Source organism: Lygodium microphyllum, chromosome 22 (genome assembly GCF_053477565.2).
Source record: "Lygodium microphyllum isolate KBCC chromosome 22, Lygodium_microphyllum_v1.1.10, whole genome shotgun sequence".
Taxonomy (NCBI): domain Eukaryota; kingdom Viridiplantae; phylum Streptophyta; class Polypodiopsida; order Schizaeales; family Lygodiaceae; genus Lygodium; species Lygodium microphyllum.
Genome location: NC_141156.1, coordinates 86341210 through 86355617, shown reverse-complemented (window position 1 = coordinate 86355617; position 14408 = coordinate 86341210).

Here is a 14408-nt window from a genome sequence, read left to right as displayed (position 1 = left end):
TCAGCCATTAATGCTCGTGCGACTTCTGCAATATGCCTTTTTTTTCTTTCTGCAATCCCATTTTGCTGTGGGGTATACCTGCAAGTAAATTGCCTCTTTATCCCATGAGTCCTCAAGAAGCCAGTAAACTCATTAGAGAGATACTCTTTCCCCTTCATCTGATCTCAAGCACTTCACTTTTAAGCATGTTTCTGTTTCAACAGCTGCCTTAAAAGATTTGAAGTGCTCAAACACATCACTCTTTTCCTTCATGAAGTATACCCATAACTTCCTTGAATAGTCATCAATAAATGTGACAAAGTATTTGTTGCCACCAAGAGATACATTCTATGTAGGCTCCCAAACATCTGTATGCACTACATCAAGTATTTTTCTACTCACTTCTCTGTCATGCGAGAAGGGTTGTCTTGCCTGCTTACCAAACTGGCATGCATCACAGACTTTATGCAATTCTACAACTCTAAAAGAAGGCAACCCTGTAACCAATCCTCTGGATTGCATTAATTTCAGCCTTTGCACATTTGCAAATCCAATATGTTTATGTTATATTTCAATATCTGCAACAACTACTTTTTCTATAGCATATATAGCAGCATCCATTGCAGGAATTCCATCATCTAAAGTGAAAACTCTATTTCCTTTTGCGATCAACCTGTACTTATCATTAAAGTCTTCTATAAAAAAATCTTTTGCATTGAATCGGACCTGTAACCCCTGCTCTACCATTTGGCCAACATACACTAGATTCTTTGTAATTGATGGCACATATAATACATTTGCCAAACTCTTTGTTTGGCCATCATACAAGGACAAGGGAACCTTTCTAATGTGTGAAATTGGGTGGCATGAATTATCACCCGTTTGCACATAACCTGGATTTTGTAAGTCCTGCATCTCTCCAAACCATTCAACATGACTAGTCATATGATTAGATGCACCTGAATCGACATACCATACATCATCATGTGTCCCCTTTCATGTAACTACACTCATCATATGCTGCATAACAAACAGACGCTCATTTTTGTCTTCATTTTGTCGTGAAGACGATGCATAGTTTCCTTGCTGCAATTTGGCACTACGAATATCATCCTTCTTTGCATAGCAATGGGCTACAATATGTCCTATTTTGCCACAATAATGGCAAACAATAGCAGAATTCCCAGAATCTCTATTCTGCCATCCACCTCTTCCTCTAGAGCTCCCCCTGCCTCTAAAGTTTCCTCGGCCTCTTGAAACTTGCATTTCATGAGATTTCTGATTGAACTTGTTTTGTTGGTTATCGCCAGCACGTCCCATACCACAACCTCTTGAAGAGGATCTACCACATTCCCTTCCTAAACTTGAGTAAAATGCTTGAACATGTTTATCATTTTTTTCAGATGAGTCACCCTGCATATTAATCTCTTCCATAATCATGAGAGAGATCAACTCATCAAAATCTGAAAATGGCTTCCGTACATAAACTGAAGTAACAAATGATTTCCATGTCTTCTCATTGTTAAGGCCACTCAAAGTGGATGAAACCAAATCATCATCATCAGAGGCATTGCATCAATTACTGCTAAAGCATCTGCAATGCTCCTCACCTTCAACACATACTCATTAACAGACATTTTTCCTTTCTTCAAGGCATTCAAGTCTTGCTTGAGTTGAATGTTTCGTGCCTTTGTATTTACTGAAAACATGTTCTCAAAAATTGTCCAAGCTGCATGTGAAGTTTTTGCATTCTTAATGTGTCCCAATATCGTATTATCAATGACTGCAGATAACCAATACATCACCTTTTTGTCTTTCACATTCCATTCTTTCCATGCTTTTAATTCATCTGCACAGTCGGAGGGATACCCAGCTCTGACCTGAAACAAACTCATAAAGGCCCTTTCCAATGAGGAAGTTTGTCACACGGAACTTCCATGAAGGGTAGTTGTTCTTGTCGAGCTTCTCAATAATGGGATTTCGGCTGTTCTTTGCCATTATCACAAACAAGGATACAACACAGCAAGCTAGTCTTTTGCAATCTTTCACAACACGTGCACAGCACTACAGCAAGTAACCTTTTTCACCGATTGCTCAATAGTACATGTAATTTGCAATGTGTTTGAAGATAAATCTTATGCTTGCTTCCTGCAAACAGCTCAAAAATTACAAATTTGCTATCTGTAACCTGTGCACCCACTTTCGGTCAATACAGTTGAAATCATAGTGTGCCCTGAAACTACTATCCACAACCTTGTGGCTCTAAAACGGGGCCTAAAACAGCCTCAGACGCCCAAAATAACTGCGAAATAGCCCTAAAGGGTTGATTTGCAAAATATACAATTCTTTGCTTGCACACCAAATCTCACAGCAATCTAAGATTTTTGCTCAACCCTGCTTCCGGTGCCTCCATAAGCACTATCCAAGAGACAGAGTGGAAGAATGGGAGAGCTTCTTACTCATTGCTTGCTTGCTCGAACCTTGCTTTTTCTCCTTCACTTCATCCTTCAAAATCAGCCTCTCTCAGTAGCGCGGCTCTGATACCATGTCAAGAATCGCATGATGGGGGGATTTGCTTGAGCTATTACACCAAACACACACTATATACACAAGAGGAAGCTCACTCAAGAACACAAGAAGAGAGATGGAGGCCAAAACGTTTTCTTGCTAGTTTTTCTTCTTCTTCCACACACTACACAATGTACACAAAGTATAGATAAGATACAACATAAAGGAAAGTGGCCTTCTAAGTCAAACAGTGCATAACCGACTACACTAATCGATTGGCGTTATATATTTGCCAGCTGTAGGTAGGTGTAACAAACTAAATATAATAAGTGATAAGTCAGTGGCCATGTGAGTATCATAATGACCACCAACGTGCTAAGTGTAGACGTGCGGAATCATCTAGCCAGGCGGTCCATCATCAATGTCCGCACGTGTTGAGCTTGCCATCTCAACAATTAAGAATATTATATGTATTCTAATTTGTAAGAGGAACTAGCTCCAAAACCTTGGAGAATCTATATCTCAATCTTCGTAGGATAATCATATCCTTATACATAAGTGTCACTCTATGTACTAGGAAGCACAAATGTATACATCTTGGAAAATTTCAATCAAGAAGTCCTATGAGACTCCTAGATACAAATAAGAGCACTCCTTGTCCACCTAAAGCTATTGAGACTATGCGTATCACATATCTCCCTGACCACTCTTTGGAATGGCAACTTTGCAATTGAACTATTAAGAGATTTCATTGCCTTCTTGATTTCCCTAAGACATCTTACCTTGTGAAAATCTCCTTTTATGCTTCTTTGGTGGCTTAGATGGCATAGAGGACTCATGGATCTTCTCAGCAATTTTCCTAGGATCAAACTTTTACTTCCTTATAGTAACCTTAGATCTAGCCATACGTTAACAAAACAAACTACGACAACATGAAAAGAAAACTAGTTATCAACCAGCAACTTTACATAAAACGTATGAAACACGAAAAAAGCCAAGGGAAACAAAGAATGATATAATTAAATTTGTATTTCATATGACATGTTCAAAACAATGCTCCAAAAGCAAGAAATTTCTTTTTGAATTATGTAGGAAACATAACAATTATTTCTTTTACTTCAAGAATACTTAAAAACATCACGTGATTACAATCATTTTAATGTATCTACTAATGAAATCTAAGTCTTAAATTTTTAACCTCTCCCTTAAGCCATCATGAGATGCAGCCATATGTGTTTCATAAATAACATAATTATCATGTGCATTGGATGGAGACAAGTCATATTAATATGTTAATGGTTGAGTGAGTAAAAGATTTTGCTATTGCTAAAGAATGGCTCATGTGTATTTCAATTGATGTGAAGTTATGTAAACTACAAAGCAAACTATTATAAGTTTTCAAATATATGAAGAGGCATTGTATAGAGAGACATTATATAAATGGGTACGAAGATCCAAATCCCAAAAGTAAAAAATGGCTCTTTTTTCAAAAACAAAATTAACCTTTGAGAATATTCAAATAATCCATCCTTTAAGATTTAGTCCTAAACTTGAATAAAGAAGGAAACTCAAGAAGCCATGCAAATAAAAATGCTAATATGACAACAAATCATGTCTACAAGAGCAAAAAACTAAACACAAAATGTATGAAACACGAAAATAGAAAGGTGCAACAATGATCCCCATCACTAAATTCACATTTTACATAATAGAGTTCACCTATGCACCAATGACCCTTGTGATTATTTTTTCATCAAGGACCCCTAGAAGAATATATGAAACACAAAAGGATAATGTGAAAACAAGGAACTAAAGCTAGGCTCTTCAAGGCAAAGGAAACCAAATGAAACACTATAAGTGGATTAAACCAACTCATTTTTTCTCTCATAACAAATAAAATACAATTTCTTTTACCTTTGCGAACCATTTCTTCAAATTTTATTATGTTTCATCCCATCAATAGGTCCATCAAAAAGCTTGAGAATTTATTGTATGGAATGTGAACTTAGCAGCTTTGCGGACTTCTTCGGCTTATAAAATTGTGTTTTCTACATTAGACTACTGGATCCTAACAAAATGTTTGATTTTGGTTCACATTTCATATGACAATAGATTAGTAAGCAAAAGTTTCCATGTTTAAAGGTTATATACACAATTTTTACACATATTCTTCTTTGATTCTTATCTTGTTTATGTTGAGTTCTTGGTCGCCAAAGCATTAGTATCTTGGTTGTCTTTATTATTTTACCTCAAAGGTAGGACTTACCAAAGACTCTATCACCTTGTTGACCATGTCCTCATTAGAGGTGGTTATCACACCATAAGTATGCATGTTGAACACCTATTAACACCTATTACATTGGCAAGCTCAATATCTATGGATATTTATATGGACACCTTTTAGATGGTTATGCACATTGTTAATTACACTATTTGCAAGAGAAAAGGACTTGATAGGTCTATTTAGGCCACAATTAAATTCCACTCTATAGGGATGTTGTCATATGAAATGCAAATTAAGTTGTATTGTTGTCTGGTGCCTTCTACTAAACTCACATTTCACATGTCAAGGATTAGGTTTTTGGCATACAAACTAGTTATTTAAAAAAAATGCCAGTAAGGGGTACACTTTCATAATTTTATTTTTGCAGTATTTAGGGATGTCAAAGAGGAAGATTTCCCTTGATGGAGTGGAGCAAGAGGAGCTTGAGGATAATTTTGATGACATGCTTTTTGATATTGTGCAACAGACAGGAAACTTATCCACATTTATGTACATTAGAGAGATGCTCGATGTCCCTTTTGATTTGCAAGAGCTAATGAGTGATATTGATGAGAAGCTTAGAGAGTACATAGAGTTCTATTTGAGACATGCAGAGTCTCTCTTAAATGATAATTATGTCCATTTTAATTATGTGATCCAAGGAAGCAATGCTCCCAATGAGGATAACTTTCATTACCAGATATTATCTTATTGATAAAGAGTTTAGAAGGCATGAAATAAATTTGTTTTTTCATAGGGATAAGCAACAATGCCTTTTGATTCAGAAAGACATAGGTTTTCTTGTGTTTCTCCAATATATGGAGGATTCCCTTCTAAGGAAGGGCAAGAGAGCAAGGGTGAAGCTGTTGCATATATGGATAAGGAGGTTGAAGAGAAGGTAGAGATGTTTCAAGAGGATATTGAGAACCAGTTGGTGCAAGGTTTTGATCCTATTGTATTCAAGAGTCACATATTACAAAGTTAGAAAAAGAGGAGATGGAATTGAGTACAAATATTGAAAAAGAGGAGATGGAATTGAGTACAAATATTGAAAAACGTCCCTTAGATTGTATCCCTATATTTACAAAGATAGAAAAAGATAGAAAAAGAGGAGATGGAATTGAGTACAAATATAGAAAAAGAGGAGATGGAATTGAGTACAAATATAGAAAAAGAGGAGATGGAATTGAGTACAAATATTGAAAAAGGCCCCTTGGATTGTATCCCTATCTTTTCTACCTATCTTATCAACAAAAAAGGGTATGTATTGCTCAATGACATTCAATATCTTTTTTATCTCAGAGAAGATTATGGCTTAGCAATCCTAGCAGCATGGGGATAGAATGATAAGGATTTCATAAGCTATGAACCATGCCCACTAGTAGCTCTAGATGTTGAGGGGGGGATTTTCATGATAGCTCCATGGCCTTATACACATGTATCAATGAGATTGTGGTACCCATAGATCAAAAGTTCTTAGAGGTGCAAAATAGGCTTAGCATTGAGGGCATGGGGTATGAGGACACACTGAAGCAACCATCAAAGGAGAAGCCAAAGAACTCAATAATATCTATGATGAGAATCTTCTTGAAAATTATGAAAACCCAAAAGTATTAAAGATATTTCCAAGATCTTCCTAGACTTGATAGTAGGAATTAAAGATAAATGACTAAGATTTTCATCAATTAACAAGGAAATGTTTTTCCTTTCTTATGTAGATTAAAATTGAAGATCTTGATAACTTTTTTGGAAGAGCCAAGAGCTCTAGGCCATTAAAGCTTGGAAAAATTCAAGGACTTGGCCACTATATTAGAAGCTTAAATAATCAAACTATTGCAATTTATCACAATAGATTCTCAAGCTCTCTAGATTTTCTAATGATGGCTTTATAAGTTATTTTGCAAAGTCATTGGATTTAATTTTTCAATTAAAAAGTTGAGAAGATCACTTTGGGAGACAAAAGGAACAAGCCATAAGGGTTTTTGGCTACATGCCTGGTTACAATGAGCTTAGAGCTAGATACTTTGGAGTCCTTAGCTCTTATTTATTCTCCCACATGGAAGATGCAAAAAATTTGAAGCTTCTCATAGGCTATAGAAAGCAAGAGCAATATCAAAACTAAGTGATTTGGGAGCTCTTTAGCCTAGGTATAAGCATCCCTTACCTGGTGGTGATCCATACTTTGTTCAAGTGCACATGAGGGTCAACATGAAGCAATACGAGGACCCTTTAGCCTAGTGAGGTACCCCCATCACTTGGGGGTGACCCATACTATGTTTAGTGCATATGAGGGTCAAACCCAAGTGATGTGGGAGTTTTCAAGCCTAGGGATAAGCCTCCCTCACTTGGTGGTGTCCCATATTGCATTCAAGTGTACTTGAGGGTCAACCCGTGCAATGTTTTTAGTACACACCTAGGTAAAAAACAAGCAACACATGCAATGTTAGTGGATGGGGTTCCCCTAACCCCTAAAATTTATAGAGGTGACTCTCACTTGGCGTGGACAAAATTAGAAATAGCACAAAGTTAGGAGTGGGCACCTTATATCCATACATGACCTCGAAGGATGAAACTCCAATGCTAGCATGAGTGGAGTTGTCATAGGAAAACTCAGGCAAGTGTAACCAAGAATCCCATGAATTATGGACATCATTAAAAAAATGGCAAAGATAAGTCTCCAACCCACTTATTTACCCTTTCTATTCGTCCATCAGTTTTTGGATGATAGGCCATAAAGGGAGCCAATTTAGTGCCCATGGATGTGAATATCACTGCCAAAAGTTACTCATGAACTTTGAATCTCTCTCATGAACAATCACCTGCGGTAATCCATGTAATCTAAAAATCTGCTTCATAAATTGACTGGCCACTTGAGAAGCAGTAAACTAGGTATTGGTTGGAATGAAATGGGCTGCTTTGGTGAATCTATCCACCACCACACATATATACTATTCCATCCATTTTTGGTAGTATTCCATGGTAATGTGCATCCATTTGTCTAGTTGCATCAAACCACCTGGCTTATGGGTGTTATCCTTATTTTGCTGACAAGGCATGCACTTCATGACAAAATCTTTGATATCTTTCCACATCCTTTCTAATAAAAGCTTTTACTGATCTTATCATAGGTTTTAAAAACTCCAAGGTGTCCAGCTAAAGGCAAAGAATGCAAGTCCTCCGTAATTTTCCATGTAAAAGAAGAAGTAGAAGGAATGATAATCTTGCCATTTAGTCAGATTAGGCCATTTCTAAGCTAATAATGCAAGTTATCTTTCATGAGACCTTGCTATAATTTTTGAAAAATATGGCTGAGTTCTTCATCCAAAAGATAAGCTTCTTGTAATTCTTCAATCCAATCACTATGTAGCTCAGTCATAGTTGAAACTTTACAGGTCCACATACGAGAAAGAGAATCAACCACTACATCGTCTTTGTCCCTTGTATGAGTGATGTCAAAATCATAATTTTGCAATGTAACTACCCACCTACGCTACTTAAGAGTAAGATTGGACTTGGACTGGACTTGGACTGAGTCATACAAACAATATAAGACTGCCATATAAACAATGGTGCCATTTCTTAACTGCATATAAGATAGCCAACATCTCTTGGTCATAGACATTCATAGCCATTTTCTTATCCATAAGCTTGCAAATTTCAAAAGTAATCACTCCATGCTCCTATAACAAAACAGCCCCTATGCCCACCAAGGCCACTGGCATCACACAGTATGGTAAATTCCTTCAAAAAATCCGTGCATACTAGAATAGGAGCAGAAGTAAAAAGTTCCTTTAACTAGTTGAAGCTATTATCTGCAACAAAAGCATCCCAAAAGAAAGCTTCATTCTTCAACCTATCAGCCTCAAAGGAGTTGCAATATCCGCATAATGCTTTATGAATTGGTGATAAAATAAAGATAGGCCAAGAAGAAACCCTCTAAGCGAAGTAGTAGTAGTAGGTGTTGACCAATCTTTAACACAATGCACCTTCTTGGGGTCAACCTGGATCCCTTTTTCACTGACAATATATCCCAAGTATTCCACTTTAGTCTACACGAAAGAGCATTTCTTCTCCTTAGCAAAGAGTCTGTGATGCCTCAACACATCAAAAACCTTCCTCATGTGTGATAAGTGGTCCTAAAGGGTCTTAAATCAAAATGTTTTCAAAGAAGACCAGGACAAAATTGAAAGAGGAAAGGCTACAAAATCTTGTTCATCAGGCTCTGGAGTGTAGCTAGAGCATTTGTAAGCACAAATGGCATCACTAACAAATGGTAGAGCCCTCGATCGATCCTAAAAGCAATCTTGATTTCATCACCCTCTCGCATACGGATCTGATGATACCCTGACCTCAAGTCAATCTTCGTAAAGAATCTATTCCCCTTGAGCTCCATCAAGAAAATGATCAATTCTTGGTATTGGATACCTATTTCTCACTATGATCTTGTTTGAATCCCTATAATCAATACACATTCTGAAAGATCCATCTTTCTTCTTAGCTAATAAGACAAGAGATGTATAATGTGAAGACCTAGGCTCAATGAATCCCATTTCAAGAAGCTCCTTGGCTACTTCTTCATGCTCACACTTGGACAATATGTAAGGTGGATTATTAATTGACTTTGAGTTGGGCTCCAAATCAATTGGGTGATCTACTGCTCTCTTAGGAGGCAATGAAGTAGGCACTTCAAACAAATCCTTGTACTCCTCAAGAAGAGCTTTCAAAGCAGGATGACTTACTAAAGTTGTGGACTGATCTTGCACCTCTTTATTTAGGTGCAAAACAAAAATTTGTGAGTGCTTGTTGTAATCCTTTTTGAATTGTTGAATGGTGATAAGCTGAAAATATAATTTACTAGGAATTCCCTGTAAATGGATGAGTGCTCCATCAAAGTTAAAATCCATATACAACTGTGAGAAATCCATAGTAATTTTACCTAATGTCATCAATCAATTACAACCAAGTACAATATCTATGGGCCCCATTTCCAAGGTTATCAAGTTTACTTTTGCTTCAAAATTTTCAGCCAGTTGTAAAGAAACCTGTGGGCATAGGCTGATTTACCCCTTTTATAATGGGGTTATGATATATTTTGCCATAAATGAATAATCATAAGCAATCAATGGATTAGAGTAAGAAATCTTATCAATCAATGACTTAATCAATCGTATTAAATGCAATTCTAGAATTTTTAATTTAAAGCTTCTAATTCTTTGATTAGATCCAATATACATCAAGCAAACATTACATTATATGAATGGGCTGATTTAAGTAATGGTTAGCTGAGATTTGATGGAAATTATACAAATCTTTAATCTCTCAATCAACTAGATGAAGCTCAAAAAATGGATGAATGAGAGAGATTAAGAATTGAAGAGGGATACCTTTTATATGGTTGATGAAGACTTGATTGATCCCCAAATGCTTGTTGAAGCCTTCGGTTGCCCAATGTTGCTAAAATAATTTTCAAGGCTTGTGTATTTAATTCTTGGAAGAAATCTTGAAGCTTTAGATGCTTAAGATTGAAGCATTAAACCCGTTTCCCCCAAATTTTGACTCCATAGAAGCTCTTGAGCTACAATCTTTGGCCATTCGTGCTCAATCCTTGCAATTTTAAGCCCGATTAACTCCCATTTGACCTAGTTACCTCAAAATTGCATGAAAATTTGATGACATGCTATTTTATCCTTCCCCTACCATATATGTCCCCAAAGATCTCTAGATATAGTCTTCTTTTAACTGTAGATGTCCTACAAGTCACTGCTAGTCACTGTCCATGTCTTGTACTTGTAATACTTGTCTGAAATTGGTTTTTATGGTGAAAAATTGGACTAGAATAGAAGAAAATGGATCAAAAACCAAAGCTCTGATGCCACTTATCAAGAAGTGAACTGGAGAGAGAGAAGACGAGAGAGAAGATTGCAAACGAGAGAGAAGAAGTCTAGAAGGGAGAGAAAGAGAGTAATGAGGAGAGAGAAAGACTAGAAATGGAGAGAGAAAGACAGAAAGAGGTGAGAAGCCATTGAAGTTGCGAGTAAGGTAATGAGGAAGGAGACGCTAATGTATTAATGTTTCAAAAGATGAGAAAAATCACATGTCCCTTCCTTTTATACCTATGTCAGTGTGACATGGTATTACTATTATTTCCACACTAAACGACTATTCTTCCCAGCTTCTTACATCTATCAACCCTGCATGTAATGTAAATGATTTGGACTTCTTCAATCAATAACTTTTAAGGATATATATAAGAACCTCATTCAATGAAGAAAGATGCAATGCTTGATGCTAATGATCTCTTAAAATTTTCAATAATATGCTTGCATTTCAAGAATTCTTTCAAAAGCTCAAGTTTTTTACCTCATATTGACCACACATATCATTAAAAAAGTTCTTGAAACCAAATATCATGTCAAGGGAAATCAAAAATCAAGACAGACTCTAAATAAAGGAGAGTCAACCTCAACACTTGCACATATCTCTTTCCTACTTGGCCATTCATTGATGGGGTCACCAATGGTATTGGTTGACATTTTCTTTCCTTATCTTATGAACCAAGGGAGCGTGCCTATGCTTTTGTAGTTGTGCTTATAATCCAAAGGAGTGTTCTTGTGCTTCTGGAATTGTGCCTATGCTATGTTTGTATTTAGGTACAAACATGACACGTAAATACTTTGTTGTCCGCACTTGACAAAATGCATGCAAATGTTACATATCACATATCAAAACATGATGAATGAACATCATAGGACAGAATAGAGAATGGAAGGTGTGGCAAAATCATTATCATTGCAATTGCTATCATCATTCATTGACAAATACATCATATGGCTACATCTGGCTACCAATAGGCATACCCACCATATACAAATAGTTACAACCCTTACACATCCTTCCACAAAAATTTGGCCTCAACTTCAAAGTTATCTTGGTACCTAACAACATCTACCTATAGCCATCCTTCCACAAAAATTTAGCCTCAATTTCAAAGTTGTCATGGTACCTAATAGCATCGGCCTATAGCTTATCAAGATTTTCCTTAGACATCCTTCCATAAAAATTTAGCCTCAACTTCAAAGTCATCATCAAATTCATCATGGCACCTAACAGCATATGCCTTAGCAAGTCAAGTTTTCCCTTCACTTATAGCACATTGAGCTACTTTTTGAACTTGTCATTATATTGCTCTAATACTTAACAATGACCCCCTAGCAACTTGAATGTTGGATTCTTTTTCCTACTATCAAATGAGGCCTCAAATATTGCATCCAAATATAGGGCTAGTAGGTTGCCTTCATCATCACTAAGGGCCACTTCTTCCTTGATCAACTTCTTGCACTTGGACTTATTCTCATCTTGAACAAAAGGTCTTTGATGGATGAAACCAAAGTAGGAGTTTAGAGAGGTAGCCAAATGTAGATTTTAGTCAAAATATAGCCTATGTAAGATAGAGCCGCTATCAAAACGTGACCTACCTACGATGGAGCCATAGATCCAACTGATCTTGTCTTAGTAGGAGCAAGACTTGATCTACCAGTAGTTACCAAAAGAGATTGAAGAGTGGGAACTGCTTGTAGACTAGGTGGTGCTAGAACTAAGCATCCATAATTTGGTATCTAGATTTTGGAGTTGTTTTCAAGGACTACAAAAATTCAACGAGACATGGGCCTTCTATATGTTGCAATAAAGTACTCAATTATACAAGGATTTCTTGAACTGAACATCAAAGTTTTTTTCTTCTTTGCTAATTTTCAACATCATGGGGCCATGAAATCCCAAGCTCAAAATCAAAATGAACATTTATAACCTACTACCCATTCTAAGAACCCATTCCAAGGTCAAGTATTTCATTTGTGTCCATTGCCTTAAGACCAGTTCACGAGTGATGCATCATCAAAGTGAGATTCTTCACTTTTAGATGAAGGTGTGCTTGTTAAATTTCATAACTATAATATACAATTCTAGTAAATTGCTTTTGCTTTTGCCATGCCACCAAAAGTGCCTCAAGTCCACCTACTCAAGAGAGTTGATGTATCTCAATAATGGAACCATCAAATCAACCATCTTTTTTTGGAAAGGTGGGTTTATCCCTAATTCACGAGCAACTTACATCAAGAAACAATTCAAGAGATTAATTAAAGTACTACTTTACCAGGCACATGAGATCACTGACACCAATCCCAAAACAGATTCCCCTTGCAACATTTCTTTAATCTTTATCATATAATTCAATGTAGAACCAAGAGATAATCCGGATCCCTAAGAAGTTGGTGGGCCACCAAGGAATATGTTTGAGAGTCCATGTATCTTCAATGACTCAAGAAAAATAACTTACAAAATCAAGAACCTCTTATTGCCCCAAATAAGTAGCAATAAATAATTCTCAATGTACCCCTTGATTTTGAGAACTCCAAGAGCCAAATTTAGTATTCAACATTTTCATGCAAATCACTTGTTGTAGAGCTTTGAATGCCCTCAAATATGCCATAATCCCACTAGTTTATAGCACTAGGGTTTGCATGATTTTTTCATGCACACATCCCAAGATAGGCTAATAAGCCCTAATTTGTACTAAAATTAGGTATGTTACAAAAAATTAAATCTGAGAATCTTTAGATTTACAAATATAGATGAGCAACAAATGAGAGAGAATTCTCAAAGTCAATGTAGAAAAAGAGTTTGAATAGCAATCATCAATTGCCTAGATGCCTCTAGATCAAGTTGCCTCCAACAAAAGATGATTAGTATTCAATCACCTCTACTATTAAAGGGTTTAAAAATCAAGTCATTAGCATCATATTGGATTTTCCCAATAGTCAAAATCTCTAGATCACCGAAAAGCTTTGCTTTTTCCTATCTAAAAAGCCCAATCTTCTCCCAACGTGCTTATGTATAACTTAGCCTCTAGAAAATCAATTTCTAACCATTAATCATTGTGGAAAATGAGAATTGCTTGAGATTTTCATTTCAATTTGTTCTCAAGCTCTATGAAGGTGAAAGTGTTCAAACTTTCATCAACCTAAGTATTAAATGTTTTTTAAATATCTAACCCCATGATATCATGAGTCATGTCCAAGGGCATATTTAATCTCTTTCACCAAGATCTAGCACTAGGCACCCATGGGCACCTATCTACCACAACTTATGCCAATGTCCCCCATTTTACCAAAATCTATTTTATGCTCAAAAACCATGAAAAGCATCTTGTTGGGCTTCTTACTTTCCTCACTTGAATAACTTGCTTTTTGCTAATAATTGTTGGGGCCTATCTAATTATATGTAAGTCCTAAAATGCATCTTGCACCTTGTCATGGCATGCTGGTACATTGGAGAGGAGAAGAGAGGAAGCATGGACCATTAGGGACATGAGCCAATTGGGATAGTTGCAAGCTCTTTTTTGAGTGATTCTCCATGCTTTAGGAATGTTGTCCTCATCACATAAAATATCATGTGATATGTGTGATGGATGGTTACAGATATACAAACCATCAAAGCAGGGCTTTATAAACGTTATAATAAGATCTTGGGGCATGGGTATGGAGAGATCCCTCGATAGAAGGATGTAATGATGTCACCTTTTTTAGATACACCACAAAATTGAGGAGGATCCATATGACTAGGATTAGAGTGATGTGAGTTGCTACTCAATAGTGGATTG